Below are 20,707 nucleotides of genomic sequence, written 5' to 3'. Positions count from 1 at the left end.
ACTACCCAAATTCAAGCCACCTCACCTCTCACCTGGCTTCCTGCTCAGCCCGACGGTCTCTCTGCCTCTAGCCTTGCCCCTCCCAATCTCCACGCAGGCCCCGGACATCTTACTAAAATGAAAATCTGATCTAACACTTACAGCCCCTCAAAGACAGACAACTTGACAAAGTATAAAGATTCTTCATTTTCTGAGAATTTCTCACGTCTCCAGACATTTCTCTAATTCTGTTCCCATACATGCTGTGTAATTAAGAAATGCTAAATCCACCTGCACTTTCCAGAAATGTTCCACTCTCTTACCTCTTGGTGCTTTATACATGCTTCAGGTTACACCGCCTGAAAGCACATCCTCACACGTTTTCACTGGGGTCTCTTTGAGATGTCTCAGTTTAGATGTCACTTCTGGGGAGCCCCCTGGACCCTGCAAACCTCAGTGAAGTGTTCTCTCTCAAGCTACCAAAATGTCCATCTACCCCTTGTGTATCACCCGTCATCTGAATTGTAAGTGCCCGGAACTCTGTCATTCTTTTCCAGCTGGCAGCCTCTCAGCAGGCTTTCTCTGGGCTCAAGGACCCCAAGACTCCCACCCTCTCTGGCTGTAACCCTACCTTCAGGGAGGGTTCTGTGTTACTGTGCCCTCTCTACGGGGGCCACCAGGGGGAGTGGCTCCCCACCTGGCCCCAGGACTGGGCCTGCCTCCATAGGGGACCTCCTCTCCTCCCAGCCCCACCTGCCACGGCATCTCACCATTTGGTCACCCTGACACCCTCTTCCCAGCTCATCTTGTCTCCTTGGGCCACCCATGACATCTCTCTTTGCTCCCCTGCCAAGGCTTTCTGGGGACAGCCCGACCCTCTCCTGGGGGCTTAAGGAGTCTGTATCCTTCGCTGCCATCTGCTCTATTTTCAGAGGGCAAGTCCTTTTCCTTTGTTGCAAATCAAAAAAAAGAGTCACCTCTGAACAAACCAGTAGACCTATTTCCAAGTCATGGTGCTCAACTCAGGGAGCCGAGCACAGGATGTGTTTTAGGACCCACTCACTCCTGCAATTTATGAACCGTACAAACATGTACCACCCTCTCTGGGTCATAGAGACTTAATATCCCCATTTTACAGATGAACAAACTTAGGCTCAGAGAAGCTAAAATGAGGCTGGATGTTGCCTGCCGGATCTAGGATCTCTGGGTTCTAGCCGCGAAGGACAGGTGCTGCCCAGCAGCTCCCGTTCTCCTCCCCGCAGCAGTGGTTCCTAGTCCCAGCTGGCTGCCTCAGGTGCTCTCTGGGCCTCTTCCAAAAGGTAAACACATGTCCCAGCAGAAGTCTGCGCCCAACCAGGCAGGATGGAGAACCTCTCGGCTTTTCCCTTGGGTTAGTGAGGCCTATAATTCTCCAGAGCAGACAAAGCTAATCCTTGCCCCATAGCCCAGCCTGCCCACCCCCAATTCCCTTGGATCCCCTTGCTCTGCCTGACAGCTCAGCCCTTGTTGCTATTTCCTGCTCGTGCATGGTCAGCAGGATCCAAAATAGTGGCTCCAGAAACTAGTCTCTAAATCAACATCCGGGTCTATAACTGTGGGCAGCTGGCCCTTGCTGGCTGGGTGGAGTACCTTGAATCTGGAACAGAGCCGTAGCCTGGGCCTGGGGCGTTTGTTTCTGCAGGTTACCTTCTTGGGGCTCTAAGGGTTGGACTCAGATTCTGGGCATATGGGGTGAAGAAGGCAGGGAAAGAAAAACATGCCCCAGAGCACCCGAGGAAACAGAGGTTGAGCTCCAGATTGGCAGCTCCACCAGGAAGCCTTCCTGCTGCCACACTTGGCCCAGAAAGTCTGTGATAAAGCATCTGCTCCTCCTGTTCTATGGAGCAGGCTCGTGAAAGAAGTGAGGTGTTGTTAAGACCATGAACTTGGACTGTGGTTATATAAGAAGTTAACATTAGAGGAAGCTGCTTGAAGGGTAGCTAAGAAATAAAAAGTTTTTACAATTTGTTGACAAGTACTGAATGCTTTGTGTATGCCAGGTACTATGCTGAGTATATTAGATACATTACCTATCTTTTTTTTTCAGTTTCATCATCATGTTTTATTTCTTTAGGAAAAAAACAGAAATTAAATATGGCAAAATGTTAAAATTTGACAATATTGAGTTGTGGGAGTACAGATATCTGGTTTTCCTTTTTTTGGTATTTTTAAACTATTTCCTAGTTAAAAAATATAAATTGACTAAACTTTTAAAATGAGAAACAACCGATTCTCTATATTTAAAACCCACCAGCAAATGGGTTTTAGGAAATATTCTGTATTTAAATGATGCTGTTATTATTTGCTTTGAAAAAAGTGAAAGTCACTCAGTCCATGGAATTCTTTAGGCCAGAATATTGGAGTGGGTAGCCTTTCCCTTCTCCAGGGGATCTTCCCAACCCAGGAATCGAACACATTGCAGGCGGATTCTTTACCAGCTGAGCCATAAGGAAAGGCCAAAACACTCGAGTGGATAGCCTATCCCTTCTCCAGCAGATCTTCCCAACCCAGGAGTCAAACCGGGGTATCCTGCACTGCAGGCAGATTCGTTACCAACTGGACTATTAGGGAAGCCCATTATTTGTTTTAGGCCTAAAATACTGCAAATTCATGTTATCTTTTGAAAACCTTCAAGAGGCTTGATTATGGCTTATCTTGCATCAAGAAAAAAGGTAATCATGACCAGTTTATAGGGTTTAGATGAAATAACTATGATCAAAGGGAAGCTAGGCCCATCAGTCAAACTATACAACGGACTCTTGAGGAACACAGGTTTGAACTGCTTAAGTCCATTTATAGACAGGTTGTTTCCAAGAGTAAATACTTTAGTACCACACGATATATGGTTGGTTGAATCCACCAATGTAAATCAGTGATACAGATCTGGAGGAACCATGGAAACAGAGGAACTGTGTATTAGGAGAGCCAACTGTAATAAGTTATATACATGAATTTTCAACTCTGTGGGAGGGTCTGTGGCCCTAACCCCCTTGTTCAAAGGTCAACTATACATTTCATTTAATCCTCACAACCCTATGAGGTAAGTCCAATTATCACCCCATTTTACAGACAAGAACATCAATGCAGAGAGGTTAAGACAGATAGCAGCTAACTTTGAGCAGCTTAACCTGAGCATTAAGCAGGCTTGTGGCTCTGACCAACAAAGTTTATCTCTCAGAACACAAGTTGATGGGTGGAAGCGGCAGCAAGAAGGGAGGATGTAGATCACTTCCCCTCTAGTTCCCAGGGCCAGAACCCAGTCACGTCACACCTGGGTGCAGAAGCGGCTGGGAAACGTGGTCTAGCAGGGTGCCCAAGAACAAAAGGAAACTGCAGATACTGGTGATCATGAGTAGGCGTTCCCAGAGCAGGCACTGATACGAGATACGGTGAAGTCGCTCAGTCGTGTCCGACTCGTTGTGACCCCATGGACTGTAGCCTATCAGGCTCCTCCGTCCATGGGATTTTCTAGGCAAGGGTGCTGGAGTGGATTGCCATTTCCTTCTCCAGGGGACCTTCCCAACCCAGGAATCGAACCCGGGTCTCCTGCATTGCAGGCAGATGCTTTACCATCTGAACCACCAGGGAAGCCCCCTGTGAGATATATATAATCAGTTAATTCTTATAAGCCATAGCAGTAGATACTATTTTTAATATTCCCATATTACAGATGTGAAAACTGAGGTTCAAAGAGAGTTTAAGCAAACTTTCTCAAGGTCACTTAGCTAGCAGTGGTAGAATCATACTACAAACTCAGTCAGCAAGCTATTTTCTTAAACACTTTCTGAGCCTTCGTTCTGCGTTGGTCTTTAGTGACTTGCTTGCCAATGGAATTTGGGGCAGAAGTGGTATGTTCTGGGACTTCTAAGGCTGGGTCGTAAGGTGCCTCACAAACTTCTGCCCGGAGCTCTAGGAACACTCTCTTTGGGAGCCCCAAGCTACCCCACAAGACGTCTGACTCCCCCAAGGCCATGAGGCTGGAGCAGCCATGTATAGGGGAACTGGTTGACCGGCCCTGCTGAGTCCAGCCTTCCAGCCGAGACCCCAGACCTTACAGTGACCTCCTCTTGGACCCTTCAGATCAGCACACTTGCCAACTGGATACCATTTGGAATAGGTGTCAGTGCCACGTGGAACAGAAGAACAGTCCACTTGACCCTGCCTGAATTAAGGACCCGCAAAATCATGAGATAAAACAAAATGCTCTCAAGCCACAAATGCTTGGGGTAGTTTCTTACTCGTCAACAGGTCAACAGCAGCAGAGCCAGTCTGACCAGAAATCCCAGCTGTTAAGCGCTAAATCAGCCTCCGGAGGAACGGGTGAATGGAAAAAGGACAGAGCAGTCACATCAATCCACCCAGGTGCTGGGTGCATGAAGGCAGCGTCACAGTACAGGGAGGACAGATGACAGTGAAGCCCTGGCTTCTCTCTGCCAAGAGCCCCACTGGAGAGCAGAGGATGGTTAGAGGCCCGGGGGAATGCTGTTGGTAAAGGCTTTGGGGTGGACAAAGTGGGGAGGCTGCCAGGAATAGAACATCCCCCTCCTCTCTCAAGCTCTGTTCTAAGCTACAGCTACCTAACTTCCAGGCAAACGCACTCCTGCTGACTTCCTGGCCCCCAGGAGGCCCCTGTGGGTCTGCTGGCTTCTGGTTCACAGCCTGGCCTTGACACCTGCTTCCTCCACTTCCTCCCCAGGGCAGCTACAGTATGAACTCTGTAGTCCTGGGGCCTCAGGGAAACCTGGTTTGAAGAAAACTCAAAGGGAAATACCCCACCCTACCGCTAGCTGCCCTGCTCCCCCGTCCCTGGCAGGCAGGAGGAATGGGCTACCAGTGTTGTCCCTTTCCCCAGATCACTCAGTTCTTCTCAGATCACTCAGTTCTTCTCAGGTTATGCCCTCAGGTTTCTGCACTAATCTCTTTATCCATGTTCCTTGAGCTCGCTGATGTCTGGTTAACCTGGCCCTCTCTCCTGGGGAGTTGCTAGAATCTCCCCTCCTCTGAGATTTCCTGCATCCCAGCCCCTACTTCAGAGCCTTCCATCAGCCCATCCCTCGAAACACTTACCCTTTTACAGCCCTGGGCAGGTATGACTCTGTCTCCTACACCCTCTAGAGCCACACTGGGGTTCCTGGGACCCATAACTAGGACTCCATCAGACTAGTTTTCAAGCCTCCCAGGGCTCTAGCTTAGTGCTGTTGACTGCTAGAGCCTCCTGATTCTGGAAGCAACTACGGCAGAGGGTTGCACGTTAAGCAGACATGAGAAAATACACGTGTGTATAAAGAACTGAGGGCAGGTTAATTTCCCCAGGATCACAAGGGTGCTAGCGAGGCACATCTTCACTTGACTGTTGAACTTGCAGGCAGGACTACAAAGCGGAAACTTGGGGTGAGGTGGAGGGGCTCTCACGGCCCCTCATAGACCATCCCACACAGACAGCACTCTGTACAGCCCATGAAAGATCCCTCACTTCAGTGCCTCGTTCCGAGGGACTCCTGGTGTCACACACTCTGTACCCTATGACTCTACGGCTCTGCTGTCCTAGCCGTAGACGGTTGCACCAGGATGGGCACCTGGGCACAGCCTTCAATTTGTTCCCCATGTCCATCCTCCCCTTTTATTTTGGTGAAGAACCTCAATTGTTAGCTGGGTGGCAATGTACCCACTGAAGTGAAAGTGAAGTCACTCAGTCATGTCCGACTCTTTGCCATCCCATGGACTGTATGTAGCCCACCAGGCTCCTCCGTCTGTGGGATTCTCCAGGCAAGAATTCTGGAGCTGGTTGCTATTTCCCTCTCCAGGAGATCTTCCCAACCCAGGGATCAAACCCGGGTCTCCTGCATTGCAGACAGACACTTTACCATCTGAGCCACCAAGTAAGCTCTACTGTGGCACCCAGCCAAAGTAGAATGTTTTTCAACCTCCCTAGTAGGTAACTTTGGCCAAGTGACTATGTTCTATTCAATAAGATGTAGTGAATTACTGTGTGGAACTTCTGATAAGTCTCCCTGAAGGGCAATGTGTGTTCCACTTAAGGGTGAGAATGGGATTGGCCTGGATCCCTCCTAGTCCTGGACTCCACTGCCTCCACACCCCCTTTACATGAGAGAGAAAGAAATGTTTGTCTTGGTTAAGCCCCTGTTTTTCAAGGCTCTGTTACTTGCAGCCAAGCTGGTCTTAACTGTTATTCTCCTGACCCTCAGGTAGTCAGAGGCCTGTGGACTGGTCTGATGTAAGAGGCTGCCATTGATGAAGAGCAGCTGACAGTTGATGAGATCCCACGTAAACCTGGTCACTGGAGTTATGGTGTATTCTGGGAGATACTCCCATTCTCCAGGAGATTCCTTGTTTTCCAGTGTGTTCTTACAATGAACCCCTGAGGTCACTGGAGAGTGAGTTTATCCTTGGGTCCTTGAAAGAACCTCAACTATTTCCTTCCTGAATTTCCATCAGATCCTTGGTATCCCCTGAAAAAAATGAGTTGGGCAGGACAATGGGTCAGTGGAGGCAGGTCTGTCGCAGAAACAGCCACTGCACAGGAGGAGCTAGCCTTACCCCTCTCACTCTCCGTCTGGTTTTGTGCCTCCCAAGAAGCAGCAATACATCTCCAGACAAGGAGATTATAACAGACACTGCCACTGCTGAGCTGAGTGGCCCAGGGTGGGAATGGGGCGGCAGGAAGAACAGGAGCCTTGGACATGGGTTTCCATTCAGACTCCATCCTTTAACCAGCTATGTGAGCCTGGACTGACAGTCAGCTGCTCTGAACCTCACATTCCTCAAGGGCAAAAGCAGGACAGATGCCACACTGCACAGGGCTCTTGTGATGATGGAAACAGGGGAGCAGCCCAGTGCCTGGCACACAGTAAGTCCTCCACAAAAGCTGGTGTTTCTTTCCTTCCTGCTGAGAAAGGCAGGGGCCTTGGGAAGGAATATCTGGATCTCCATCCTTCCTGGCTGGGGAAGGGAGGCCTGGTCACACAGGCCCCAAGAGAGATGCAGTTTTTTTTCCATTAGCTTCTCAGAACAGTGATGGGGCCCAGTGAGGTGGTCACCACCAGCCCATTTCTAAGAGGCCATCATCTGGATTTACTTTCTCATTCTTTTAAGTAATGTATATGATTTATACACTTTTGCCAAGGAGTTTTACACATATAAGAGACTCTGCATTCTATTACATATAAGTTTCTTAGATATTGTTGTAAACTTACATTAGGATATTAGACTGTAATGATAAATGCAGCCCTCTTAGCTAAAGCCCTCATTATCCAAACACTAGAATTTTTGCTTAATGAAAAGAGTTTTACAGGCTCTCCAGACCCCCAGTTCATCTTTATTCTGGTCCTTAACTTAGGGAAGAAGAGAGAAAAGTTAAATGCTTCCCACAGTCTCACACACACACACACACACACACACACACACACACACACACACACACACAGATGCCTGAAGCAGGCTTATGAGAAAAATCTGGAATGTCTTGGAGTTTTTTTTTTTTTTCCAATTACAACTCAATAAAAATGCGCTCGTAAAAGTTCTAGATAAGCAACAGCTTTGCCAGCAGGATGGGGCTACCCACTTCCCAGGGAAGCCTGCCTGGTGTGATGGGCAGGGGACTGAGGGAGGGCAGGAAGCCAAAGTTGGTTGCTTTATGGTCTCCCCTGCCTTCTCCATACAGCACACACACAATGGGCTCCTCTGAGGAACTGGGAACAGCCCGTGCTATAGAGGAGGTGGGGGGCAGCCTCCCTCTTTATGAGAGGCCAGTCTGTCCAGCCAAGAGACCAGCAGGAGTAAAGCCTTATATCAGGCATAATATTTTGAAAATATTCAATGGCTGTGCTTTTATATCATCTCCCCCATGAACAAGTTGCTTAGAAGTAGGGTTGCCAGATAAAATATAGGACACCAGTTAAATCTGAATTTCAGATAAACAACAAATAATTTTTTATTATAAATATGTCCCAAATATTGTAGAGGACATTTGTTCTCATTGTTTAGTCTCTTAAGTCATGTCTGACTCTTCTATGACCCCTGTGGACTGCAGCCCGCCAGGCTCCTCTGTACATGGGATTTCCCGGGCAAGAATACTGGAATGGGTTGCCATTTCCTTCTCCAGATGATTTTCCCAATCCAGGGATCGAACCCAAGTCTTCTGCATTGGCAGTGGATTCTTTACCACTGGGCCACTAGGGAAGCCCACAGAGGAGATGCTTAAAATAAAAATGTATTTGTAAATCAGTCAACCCTACCTGGAAGTCACTTCACTTTTATAGCCCCTGACAAATGGGAAAAAGAGGCCAAATCCAGTAAGAGGAGGCCCAGAGGATTTTCCGGTGAGAAAGAAAAAGGCAGTGAGTGACTGGAGAGAACAAGTACTAGAGGAGGGGCAGGAGCGGTGACCTCCATTCTCTAAGACAGGGTCCCGGGGACGAAGTGAAAGGTATAGAGAGTGCCTTGCTCTTTACTTATTTTTTCTGGAAGGCGGACATTTTGCCTGACATGAGCAGCAGCCAGGCTCAAAGGGCCCCACAGCATCAAGGCTCCCTCCCCACCTTTATGGCTCTTGCAGCAAACCCTGATGTACTACCTCCACAATCCATATTACAATATATCCACAGTTTGGCTTGCACAGTAGAAGAGGATTCTGAGTTTGAGCTTTTAACTGGAAATCTGGGATGTTATTATTTAGCAAATTTAAGTGTCTGAAATTCCCAGCAGGTGGGGAGGGGGCTTGCAGGGAAGGTTAGAAGAGCTAAAGATAAATAGAGTGGCCTCAGTTCCTTTGCACATCCCAGAGGAAAGAAGAACAGCAACATGACGACGGTGGCGCAGCCTCTCCTGCTGTTACCTTTCCCTCCACTTGTAGAACTCTGCCCAGCACGTGAGAGGTGCTCTGGGAAGGGAGTGTGTGTGAATTTTCCACCCGCTCTAAGCCAGACTGACTGTGGCAGTGAGGGTCTCTTCAGGCCCTGGGCACACCTGATGCCCCTCGAGAACTGGCCTCAAGGACAAGTTTGAGACTGTGTGACCAGACACCAAAGTAGTGAAGTTGCTTATGAAAACACGAGCTTCTTTCCTAAGATTCATCAGCAACTTGTGCAGGGAAAAGTTACACCATCACAGTCAGAGAACCTTTATTAAAACAACAGCCCCACTATGTGCTAAGGCCTGTGTTAATTAAGTACTTCATATCATTTCATTTCACAACAAATACCTCAAAGTCAAAATCACCAGGTAGTTCTTTACAATCAGCCCTCAAAACATACCAGGACTCTAACTTTTCAGGAACCCTGTCACTACCATCCTTGAGCCCGTAAGGCACCAGCATCTCTTCCCTGAACCACCAGAGCAGACCCCTCCCGGGTATAATACTTGTTCACCACATTCTATTCCCCACATACCGGTCAAAATGTTCTTAAAATGCACATCAAATCATGTATGCATCCTCCCTGGCATAAAACCCAAACTCCTTACCATGACCACAAGGCCCATGGTTACAGGCGCTCGTATGCCAACATTCTCATTCTTCTTCACTCTGGTGTAACCACACTAGCTGTTCAAAGCATTAGGGTCCAGGCTAGGTTACTGTGAGAGAGTCCAAAGCACAGTGACTTAAGTAACTGTTTATTTCTCTCTGGTGTCACTGTTCAAAGGTAGGTGGGCAGTCCAGATTGGTTAGGGGACTCAGCTCCAAGGGGTCATGCAGGGACCCCGGTGCCTTCCACCTCACTGCTCTGCCAGCCCTGAGAGTGTTGTTCTCGTCTGCCTGGTGGAAGCTGGGTCACGGGCACATCTGTAGCCCATGGCTTTCTACTGCCTGGCTGCTTCAGCATCCCTGGCTTGTTCCCTTAACCCTACTCACACTCTGTATGCAGTCCCTTCATTGATATCTCTTTCTCTAAACTCTCCCTGGTGAATTCTGCCCCTTTTCAGCCTGTGACTAAAGGTCCACTGCACACAATGTGTCAGAGTCAACCCCTCCCTAAAACTCAGCTCAGTTCAGCTTATAGATATATGTGGTGGTGGTGGTTTAGTCGCTAAACTTGTCCGAATCTTTGTGACCCCATGGACTTTGTAGGCCCACTAGGCTCCTTCACCCATGGAATTTCCAAGTCAGGAATACTGGAGTGGGTTGCCATTTCCTTCTCCAGGGCATCTTCCCAACCCAGGGGTCAAACTTGCATCTCCTGCATTGCAGGCGGATTCTTTACTCACTGAGCCAGCGGGGGAGCCCCCATATATTAACATATGTCTACATGTGTATCTATGTGTATATATACGGGTGTGCGTATTTATACTTGTATATACATGTGTGTGCATATGTTTATATATTGATACATGGGTGTCTGTGTGTATTTTCCTATCCCAGACAATGGCCCCGAATCTAACTGGAATTGGCACAAGATACCTGTCATAACTACACTTTCGTGGGTTGGCACTGAACTGAAAACGTCGATGACAGTCTGGAGTAATAGCACTCTCTGTGCAGCGAGTGTTTGTTGAGTGCCTACTGGGTTCACGGATGACCGGTACATTACCACAGATGCTCCCACCTAGCCTTCTTCCCCCAGTGCCAAGGCTGGCCTTCTCGGAGCATCTGTACTGAGTTTCTCAGCTCTTCTGGGCAACCTCAGTCCCTTGTGCACCCCCATCACAGCCCTCGCCTCTCCTGCTGCTGGTGTGTGTTCAGAGGTTTCTGTTTTTCCGCTGGGCAATGAGCTCATCCAGGGCAGGCCCTGGTTTCCTGCTCCAAGGACAGGGCCTGGACTCAGAGTAGGGCATCACTTCAATAAATAAGTGAAGCACACAGGGGGCGTTTCAGCTCCCAACCTAATGGTTTATTAGGATTAAATGTTCATTTAATCCTCTCTAGGGGCTGCTGTCTCTGGGGTCCCACAAAGTCGGACACGACTGAAGCGACTTAGCAGCGGTAGCAGCAGCAGGGGCCTCTTGAGAAACCTATATGCAGGTCAGGAAGCAACAGTTAGAACTGGACATGGAGCAACAGAACTGGCTCCAAATAGGAAAAGGAGTATGTCAAGGCTGAATATTGTCACCCTGCTTATTTAACTTATATGCAGAGTATATCAGGAGAAACGCTGGAATGGAAGAAGCACAAGCTGGAATCAAGATTGCCAGGAGAAATATCAATAGCCTCAGATATGCAGATGACACCACCCTTATGGCAGAAAGTGAAGAGGAACTCAAAAGCCTCTTGATGAAAGTGAAAGTGGAGAGTGAAAAAAGTTGGCTTAAAGCTCAACATTCAGAAAACGAAGATCATGGCATCTGGTCCCATCACTTCACGGGAAATAGATGGGGAAACAGTGGAAACAGTGTCGGATTTTATTTCTTGGGGCTCCAAAATCACTGCAGAGGATGACTGCAGCCATGAAATTAAAAGACGCTTACTCCTTGGAAGGAAAGTTATGACCAACCTAGACAGCATGTTGAAAAGCAGAGACATTACTTTGTCAACAAAGGTCCATCTAGTCAAAGCTATGGTTTTTCCAGTGGTCATGTATGGATGGGAGAGTTGGACTGTGAAGAAGGCTGAGCGCCAAAGAATTGATGCTTTTGAACTGTGGTGTTGAGAAGACTCTTGAGAGTCCCTTGGACTGTAAGGAGATCCAACCAGTCCATTCTGAAGGAGATCAGCCCTGGGATTTCTTTGGAAGGAATGATGCTAAAGCTGAAACTCCAGTACTTTGGCCACCTCATGCAAAGAGTTTTCTCATTGGAAAAGCCTCTGATGCTGGGAGGGACTGGGGACAGGAGGAGAAGGGGACGACAGAGGATGAGATGGTTGGATGGCATCACTGACTCAATGGATGTGAATCTGAGTGAACTCCGGGAGTTGGTGATGGACAAGGAGGCCTGGCGTGCTGCGATTCACAGGGTCGCAAAGAGTCGGACACAACTTAGCGACTGAACTGAACTGAGGGGCTTCTTAACCTATCCAGTGGGAGATAAAAACAATTAACCAGAGTTGAGGGAGAATGAGAACAGCAATGGCTAGTGTATAATGTTTGCTTCATCCAAGCCAAGGGCTTCATATGCATCATTTTATTTAATCTGCATGGTAACCCCATAGGTAAACCGTGTTATTAGATACAATGTACAGGCTCAAGGAAGCAAAGGGACTTGTACCAGCTCAGAGTTGTGGCCGAGACAGGATTTGAATCCAAGTCCTGTTTCACAAGCACATGCCCTTTCCTCCTCCACTCTCCTGCCTCCCACACATGAATAATCACACTGTCAAGCCTCATCAATGTTACTTTGACACACTAACAGGCCGTGAAGAGGAAACAGTCATCTATCTGTAAAATAAACAAGTCCTGGCATGCAGACAGAGGTGCTAATAGAGACGCAATTTACCCATTTGCTGAGATCACTGACAGACTCAAGCAGGGCTCAAACAGCAGTCGTCTGGAAAAGGGGGGGTTGGGGGGGACCCTGACCTACAGCCCATGCCCTGGGTCCTCAGGGCTCCAGAGCCCCCCAGGAGGAGGCTGGCAGCAGGCACTCCCAGTATTTTGACAGCCAGGCAGATAAACAGAGGTATCAATTTCAGAGAAACATCCTCAGCTCTTAGGTCTTCTCTCCAAACACCAAGTCTTCACATCGCTAGGTCATCAAAGTCAAGAGTGATAACGCCACAGTACACATGGCCCTGCTGGCTGCCAGCAAGCTCCCCGGAGAGTCACAGAAGCCTTCAAGGCACCACACACCGGGGACAACCTGGGCTGGAAGGAGGTGGGTCAGGCCTGGATGGATGGAAACCCCCATTGTGATTCCCGTCAGCACAAGGTCTTGTCTCACTCTCAGTGGCCCGGGCTGCCCTGTATGGGAGCCCCCGGCCCCTTGGGCTGTTGAGCACTTGAAATGTGACTGGTCCAAGATGAGATGTGTTATAAGTGTAAGATACTCAGATTTCAAAGATTTCATATAGAAAAAAGCATGTCAAATATCTCAATAATTTTCATACCAATTACATATCGACACTGTAATATTTGAGGTGTGGTTAAATAAAATACATTATTAAAATTAATTTCACCTGTTTCTTTCTACTCCTTAATGTGGCTACTAGAAAAAAATTTTTTTTGGCTGAGTTGCGAATAGGGATTGAACCCAGGGCCGTGACAGTAAAAGAACCAAATACTAATCACTGGACCATGGGGAACTCCCCCTAGAAAATTTTAAGTTGCAAACATGGCTTTGCATTATATATCTTTTAAACAGTGCTGATCTGAAGAATAAAATAAAAGGGACAATTCAAAGTGAACGAAGAAATTTTTATCAAAATGCAAATTAAATGAAAATAAAACATGGGAAACATCTCCACGTGTATTTTTAAAAGAGTTCTTTTTAAAAAAACATTCAAAGTTTCTATTAAAAGTAAAAAGGAATATATAATTGTTGGATATCAAAGTTTTAAATCAAAACAATCTAAATAAACCCCCAAATCTTAACTCAATTCTCTGAAAGCTTTGTTAAATCTTATATAAACAACTGTTACAAAAACAAAATGACGGATGATTCTAGTAGTCAATGTAAAGAAGTGGCATTTCGCTTCACAGTACATCTAGACCTGCATATAATATATATGCTTTAAAGAAGTCTATGAATTGTTTAACACACCAAAATATCCCTCAGCTGTTGTGTGACTGTTGGGAATACCACACTAATGCCAGGTCACCTCCAGAGCCCTGGAGCAGAACGCAGACACCACGGGTGCTCAGCACCTCCAGGTCCGTGTGCTTGCTGAGCCGACGCCTGATTCAGCAGGATAAGCCGTCCCGCTTTCCCGGCTCCAGTCCTCTCTGGGACCCCGAGCTAGCAGTGACACAACCCACCAACCTTCAAGGAATTCAGACTCAGTCACTTCTCATTCCGAGGACACTGAGTAAGGGAAGGGCAAGCACATTCTCTGTGGCCTAAATGGTGTTAATCGCAAAAGCGGATGGAGTTACGGGTCACTAGGTGCCTGTGAGAAGAGCCAGACCCTGGGTGAATGAGTTGCCCACATCCTTTTTAATTTTTAAACTTACATGCAGCAAAGTTCACTCTGCCTTTTTACTGACAAATTCGTACGGTTGCGTCATCACCACTATGACCAACACACAGAACGGTCACTGCGATCCCCAACATTCCTACCCAGGTTTGGCACTGGCAGCTTCTTGCTTGTTTTTAGCCATTCAAATGAGTGCTCAGCAGCATCTCAATACATGTGTGTGTGTGTGTGCGTGTGTGTGTGTGTGTGTGTGTGTGAGTGACACAGAGAGAGAGACAGAGGTGGGGATCTCTAAGAAAGAAGCTCAGCGAAGGGCTCCTTCTTCCAGGGTCTGTGGATGATACTGTCTAGGGGAGTCAAAAAAAAAAACTCCTCTCTCAGATGGGTGACAGTGACTTATCCGGGAAAATGCCATGGTGGGCTTTTTGATAAGAAAGGGAGGCCCCTAGCTTATTCTGCTTGGAAGGCTGAGACTAAGAGGGAGCTGATGTGCTCAGCATAATCACTGGAGAGCAGGAATCTGGGAGGTTCCTGAGGGAGCTCTGGAGGAGAGAGGGAGAGGCCCAGGAGGGAAGGAAAGGAAAGCTGCGACAACTGTGCACACAGCGAGGAGCCTCGTGAACATGGCAGGCACAGGGACGGATGTCTCAAGAGGGAGACATTCCCTGGGAGTGGGGCCCAGCCAACAACTTCCTAAGACTGAGGAGCTCAGACATGGAATCTGGAATTGTCTCCTGCTCTGTGCTGTGGCCCCCTCTGCCACACGCAGTGGAGCTGGGTGGGTGGTGCTTTGGAGGAAGAACAGAAGAGCATGGAGTCGAGCTTGGGGTGAGGCTGGAGGAGAGGAAGGCGACACGTGCCAGTGAGGTGGAGAGGCAAAAAGGCTGCGGGGACACTGCCCCAGAGAAACGAGAGCTGTCCTACCTGGACTCCTTCCAGAGGACAGCGGTCCTTGGAGATGCCGTGGAGGGCTCTGGGCGGGCTGCAGAACACAGGCCTCAGTCCGTTTGCCTTTCTTCTTAACACAAAAGAAGAAAGACCACTGTGGACAGCAGAGGACCTCGAGCCATCAGACTACACCCGTGTGCTGCTGAGATATGGCCTTGGCCCTCTGGGCTCCATCTGGGAGGGCACCCTCTCCCTGGGCTCTGGCTGGATTCAGCATCCGCATAAACTCTGGTGTCCACAGAGCACAGAACCCTCTGGATCTTTTCAACCCAGAAAAGTCAGGTAGTAGTCAAATATCACATACTAGTTTTCCTGCTGCTGCTGCTATAGCAAGCCACCTCAAACTGAGTGGCTCAAAGCAACACTGATCTTCATACAGTCCTGGAGTCAGAAGCCTGATGTGGGTCTCACTGGGCTACCTCAAGGCATGGGCAGAACTACATTCCTTGGGCAGATTCTAAGGGAGAATCCATTGCCTTTTCCAGCTTCCAGAGGCTGTTCTTTAGTTTGTGGCCCCTTCCTCCATCTCCAAAGCTGGTAACAGGAAGCTGAGTCCTTCTCACAAGGACTCAACTCCCTTTTTCAGCCTCTCTCTCCCACTTTGAAGAGACACTCTGATTACATCAGGCCCACCTGGGTGATACAGAGTACTCTCCCTATTCAAAGATCTCGTGATTGGCACTCTTAATTCCACCTGCAACCTTTATTCCCCTCTGCCTTGTAACATATTCACAGGTTCCAGGCATTAGGATGTGGACACCTTTGTGGGTGTGTGCATGAGTGTGACTGTGTGTGTATTCTGCCTACCATACCTTGCCACTGCGCATAAGTGAAATTCTGATCCAGAGTAGTGTCTACCTGTATGTGAAAATGGAGAAAGTAGAGGGAGATTCTGGGGGAAAGGAATTTGCTAATAAAATCACTTGAGTCAGAGAAGGCAGTGGCTTTGGGAGGAAACCTATGTCAAGTGCTGCCATATGTACGTTAAGTTCCTAAGAAGCTACAATGAAAACAACAGCTGTTTCTACAGATCACACTTTGCCTGCACTAGGGCGGCATGCTGTTGCACAGAATCCTGGTGGATTAGCCTCGGAATCTTAAACAGTTAGAGACATCTCTGAGTCCAGCCGATGGTCACCTGGCTTGTTCCCATCCTGGCATAATGGTATGTGTGCTGTGTCCACACTAGGCAGATCCTGGAGCATTCACCCACAGCCTGAATTCTGCCCTGAGAGCTGTGCAGAGAAGGCGGTCTTTTCTCACAGGTGAGCCCTTCAGCTAACTAAAAGATGGAGCAGGTGTCCCCTACTACCACTACTCTTTTCTAATAAACTTTTCCCAGGGCTTCCTATAGTTTCTCATAATTAATTACGTGGTTTCCACTCTTCCCCACCCTTGTCACTCTCCTTTGGGCATCCTTTAATGTGTGAAGGATTGGCAACAGGTAGGGTGTGGGGAGAGAGTCACCAGTCTTCTGATCACAGCATTTAGGGGCTAGTCTAGTGGAGGTGATAATCCAGCAACACATATCAATCTTTCCTTGGCCATCCTTCTAGACAGTGTGAAATACTACCTTGCCCTGTTGATGGTTACCTATCTCTCTATCCATCCCAGATGTCTTTAGCTATTTGATTTTTGCCCGCTCAGCTCAGCCCTTAACTTGGGCTGGGTTTGGGACTGAGGCTGGGACTGGCCCCCCAGGCTCCCAGCTAGATGGAAACCTTTCTTCAGCTTCAGTTAGTTTCAGCATCTCTGACTTCTCCAGTTCTTAGTGCAATTGCAGAAGGGCCTCTGCCTCCAGCACGTGACAGCAGGGACATGTGGACCCTGACAGCTGGACCTCCTTAATACACCCTGTACGCTTAGATCCTGAGTACTCTGCCTTGTGCATATTCTCTGCACCAAGAAATCAATAAAAGCAAAATCTTTCTTAGCAGTTTCGCAATGAAAAATACTAGAAGAGATAATCGCTCTAAATGAAATTGGCAGTCATTAAACATGCGAATTGTGTTTTGGTTTGCTGAATACAAAGTTGTAGAGGGCAATATAATGACCCCAACATAAGAAGACCCTACTAAGTGAAGGATGTAGAGAGACTGGGGACCCCCTACCCACTCCCCCTAATCCTTCACACACTGCTGCTGCTGCTAAGTCACTTCAGTCGTGTCCGACTCTGTATGAGCCCATAGATGGCAGCCCACCAGACTCCCCCGTCCCTGGGATTCTCAAGGCAAGAACACTGGAGTGGGTTGCCATTTCCTTCTCCAGTGAGTGAAAGTGAAAAGTGAAAGTGAAGTCGCTCAGTCGTGTCCGACTCTAGCAACCCCATGGACTGCAGCCTTCCAGGCTCCTCCATCCCTGGGATTTTCCAGGCAGGAGTACTGGAGTGGGGTGCCATTGCCTTCTCCGTCACACACTGAAGGATGCACAAAAAAGGGTGACAGGATGGGAAAGGATGGAAAATCAAGTCACTCATTAAAAGGAACTATAGGAAGCCTCGGAATGATTTTACCAAAAAAATAGAGGAGCCTGGACAGGACTATTCCCCGACCCCTGCAGCCCTAAAAAAGAGGACCATAGCAGTAGGGGTGGTGGTGGGGTCCCAGGAGCAAAGAAGGCTGGGCCAAAGAGATGGGAGGCTGAGAGAAGGAATCGCTAAGAAGAGAGATCTGGGAATGACTGTTGAATTGGGAATATTTTTGGCCTCCTAATACCATCCAGTATTTTTAAAATGTTTAGCATGTATCAGGCACTGGCTATATACTTTCCACACTGTATTTCATGTAACTCTCATTACAACATAAGAGGGTGGCATTATGATTATTTTCCCCACTGAAGCCCAGACGCGGGTTGGACACCTGCAGAAGGTCTCACAAGAAGGGATACAATGCAAATGAACCCAAGCTCCCAGTTTCTCTGGAAGATGGATGTGGTTCACTGATCACCCTGCATGATGTGGCAACCATTCCATTCACTCCTCAGAGACAGCTCCACAAACTCCCAGAAAATACTGGAGTGAAGAGTTCTCCAGGCTGGAGGCCCCCTGCCCTTGCACAGGCACTGTGCCAGCTTGCAAAACACCCCCATTCCAGCTGCTCCAGGACAGAGCCCCAGGCAGGGCCCCGCAGGCACCTGGCCTCATCCATCCCAAGAAAACAAAGCCAGGAAATCCCCCTGCCTGTCCCCGCGTTAGTGGCCATGTGTCCCGCCTCCGTGGCTGGGCTGGGGACAAGCGTGTATGCTCCAGGTACAGGACTCCCAAAGTCAAGGGTTTCAGGTCACACTGGCAAATCATTTTGCAAGCAGATGCCACAGGTCTCCTCACAGACTGGGCAGAACACAAGGTCAGCGTCAGCAGATCTGACCCTAAAAATAGGCTCTTGGATGCCAGAGTGGCTGGGTGTGCGGCCGCCACACGCCCCACGGACCAGCGCCTCCTGACCCGGCCAGGACCCAGTACGCACAGGTAAGGCCCTCTGGTGGGGAGACTGGCATCTCTTGGGTTCAGTCGAGTGTTCTTTGGGGTCCCGGGTGTGGGGATCAGAGGACCCCTTTCCACCTGGTCTCTGGAACAGCAGACACCAGCTGACATCTTCTCAGTTTGACAGGCTTCTTGCTCCGTCTTTCCCTAAAGACTCCCAAGAAATTTTCTCCACTTCTCTTCCTCTAAATCTAAGCTTCCAGTTGAATGACCATTTCTAAAGGATAATAGGGTGGGTTAAATCTCATCGGGTCCTTCTGAGGCACTGGATGCATTGCCTCACATATCATATTCCAGCAAGGTTCTGCATTTATCCATTTAGCCAGTAGAGGGGAAAAAAACCTCAGCAGGAGGTGGGGGGGAGGGAAATGGAGACACCCATGGTGACTCACATCAAGCGTGGGGCAGCACAAATTACAACTAAGTCCTCAAACCCTGTGGATGAGAACGCTTCCTGTGTCCTCGGTAATCCTAAACATCATTTGGACAGAGTGGTTATTTTTGAAGCTTTTTCTTGTCCTGGTGGGAGGGTGGGGTTGGGGATGATTGCTCTGGTAGAGACGAGGAGACTGGGTCACTGAGGGACTTGGCCTCTGGACCAAGACACCAGCGCCTATAGGCAGGAAGGTGGGACCATGTCCTGTATCTCAGACCAAGGCTCTCCCATTAGACCCTGGGCCCTTGTTCTGTGGCCCTAGTGGCCCCTCACGGGCCTGGACCCAAGAGTTGGGAGTGGGGGACTCTGAGTGTTGAGGAAATCTGAGAACATTCCAAGGGGAAACACTTCAAGTAAGATGGGGGAAGGTGCAAGGTGTGTGTGTGGAGAAGCCGCCCCACTAAAGGCCCAGCATCTGAGGGGCTCTGTACTCGGTCTGTGTTCTTATGCCCTGAACCTTCCATCGTGACCTCGTCTTTGTCTTCTTCACAACAGAAGCATTTTGTTCCCACCAAATGACATTTGCCAACAGCACGTAAAGGGCTTCTGAGCTGAATCCTGTACAGGGGAACAAGCTTGGGCCTGGAGGGGGAGGTGGGACGTGGGAGAGGGTCTGAGGAGTCAGGGGGAGGTCAGGGACTCTTCAGGGGCAAAAACAGATCCATGCTGGGGGGTTGGGGCGATGGCCCTCCACTATCTGACGAGCTGGAAGCCCTTGCTGGGGGCATGTCGGTCCTAGGGTGGCACTGGACTGGAGGGGACCCTGAGTCCTAACTGAGGGTGGATTTCCAGTGGCTGCTGACAGCCTCACAGGGGACAAGGGGCAGAGGGGACCCTGAGGCCGGGGGCTTAGTTGTGTTTCCTGTCACCCTGGTGACGCCCAGCTGAGTCCACTTGGGGAGGGGGCAGCTTGCACTCCCTGGAGCCAGGGCTGGCCTTCTCCAGACACTGCAACCCTGTGAGTTGGCAAGGGGTCCTGGCTGGCCACATGTGAGGCGCAGCTCAGAGAGCCTGTCTTCTAGGTAGTCACATGGCCATGTACCTACTACTTGGACCGCAGCAGCCCGGGGAGGGATGTGCCTTGTCACCTTCACTTCAGATAAGCACACTGAGACACAAAGCCTTGGAGTAGCTTTTCCAGAATCACACAGCCCAGACCACAGCGAGGCCAGTGTGCCTCAGAGCCTGGCCACGTAGCCACTGTGCTCAGGTGGCCCTCCGTGAGGTGGGGGTGGGGGACACCTCACCCACTTCCCTCGTTGCCTGAACTCCCGCCTGCACAAGGCCACTCCAGGTCCTGGTGTCAGGAGGCAGAGCTCTGTGCGTCCCCTCCAGCCTGACTCCAGGGCAGGTGACCCTCCATGGTTCTGGACCCACCACTTCCACAGCAAATAGGGGATCAAGTCTCATCGCAGCCTGGCATGGGCACCAGATATTAACAAATTGGAGAGAGACCTTTCTCCTCCTCCCCAAAGCTCTGCTTTTATGTGAGCTTTTTTTTGCTCACCCATGAGCAAAGGAGCCCCATCACCCAGAGGAGGATGTTCAGACGTATTAATGCCCCATCCTGTCTGCCACGACTACCCCCCAAGAGACCTTTGGCCCCCAGCTCTACCCCTATTCCTAACGCGTTCTGGGCTCAGAACTTAGCTCCTAACACAGTGTTAGCAACTGTAAGAGGTGGGAGCTTGGCCTACAGCCTTCACACGGCCTAAAGCCTCCTCTGCACAGCACAGAGAGGTGGACCCAGTGAGTGAGAGTGGTGCGGATGGCAAGTGGGTGGGGTGAGACCATGGTGAGAGCT

At 49.1% G+C, this 20,707-nt stretch overlaps 2 protein-coding genes across 2 annotated transcripts in view; one reads left to right on the top strand and one right to left on the bottom strand.

Moving 5' to 3' along the window:
• Window positions 1-20,707, bottom strand: part of SAMD8 (sterile alpha motif domain containing 8) — a 122,498-nt gene that overhangs the window by 72,589 nt on the left and 29,202 nt on the right. The window lies entirely within an intron of this gene.
• The window catches only part of DUSP29 (dual specificity phosphatase 29), a 32,030-nt gene continuing 29,660 nt past the window's right edge, over window positions 18,338-20,707 (top strand). The window contains exon 1 of the mRNA XM_019953809.2: window positions 18,338-18,452. The gene's annotated coding sequence lies outside the window, so the exon portion shown is untranslated. The remainder of the gene's footprint in view (window positions 18,453-20,707) is intronic.

Source organism: Bos indicus, chromosome 28, assembly GCF_029378745.1.
Source record: "Bos indicus isolate NIAB-ARS_2022 breed Sahiwal x Tharparkar chromosome 28, NIAB-ARS_B.indTharparkar_mat_pri_1.0, whole genome shotgun sequence".
Lineage (NCBI taxonomy): Eukaryota > Metazoa > Chordata > Mammalia > Artiodactyla > Bovidae > Bos > Bos indicus.
Note: the sequence above shows the minus strand (reverse complement) of the source record. Positions and strands in the feature narration are given on the sequence as shown.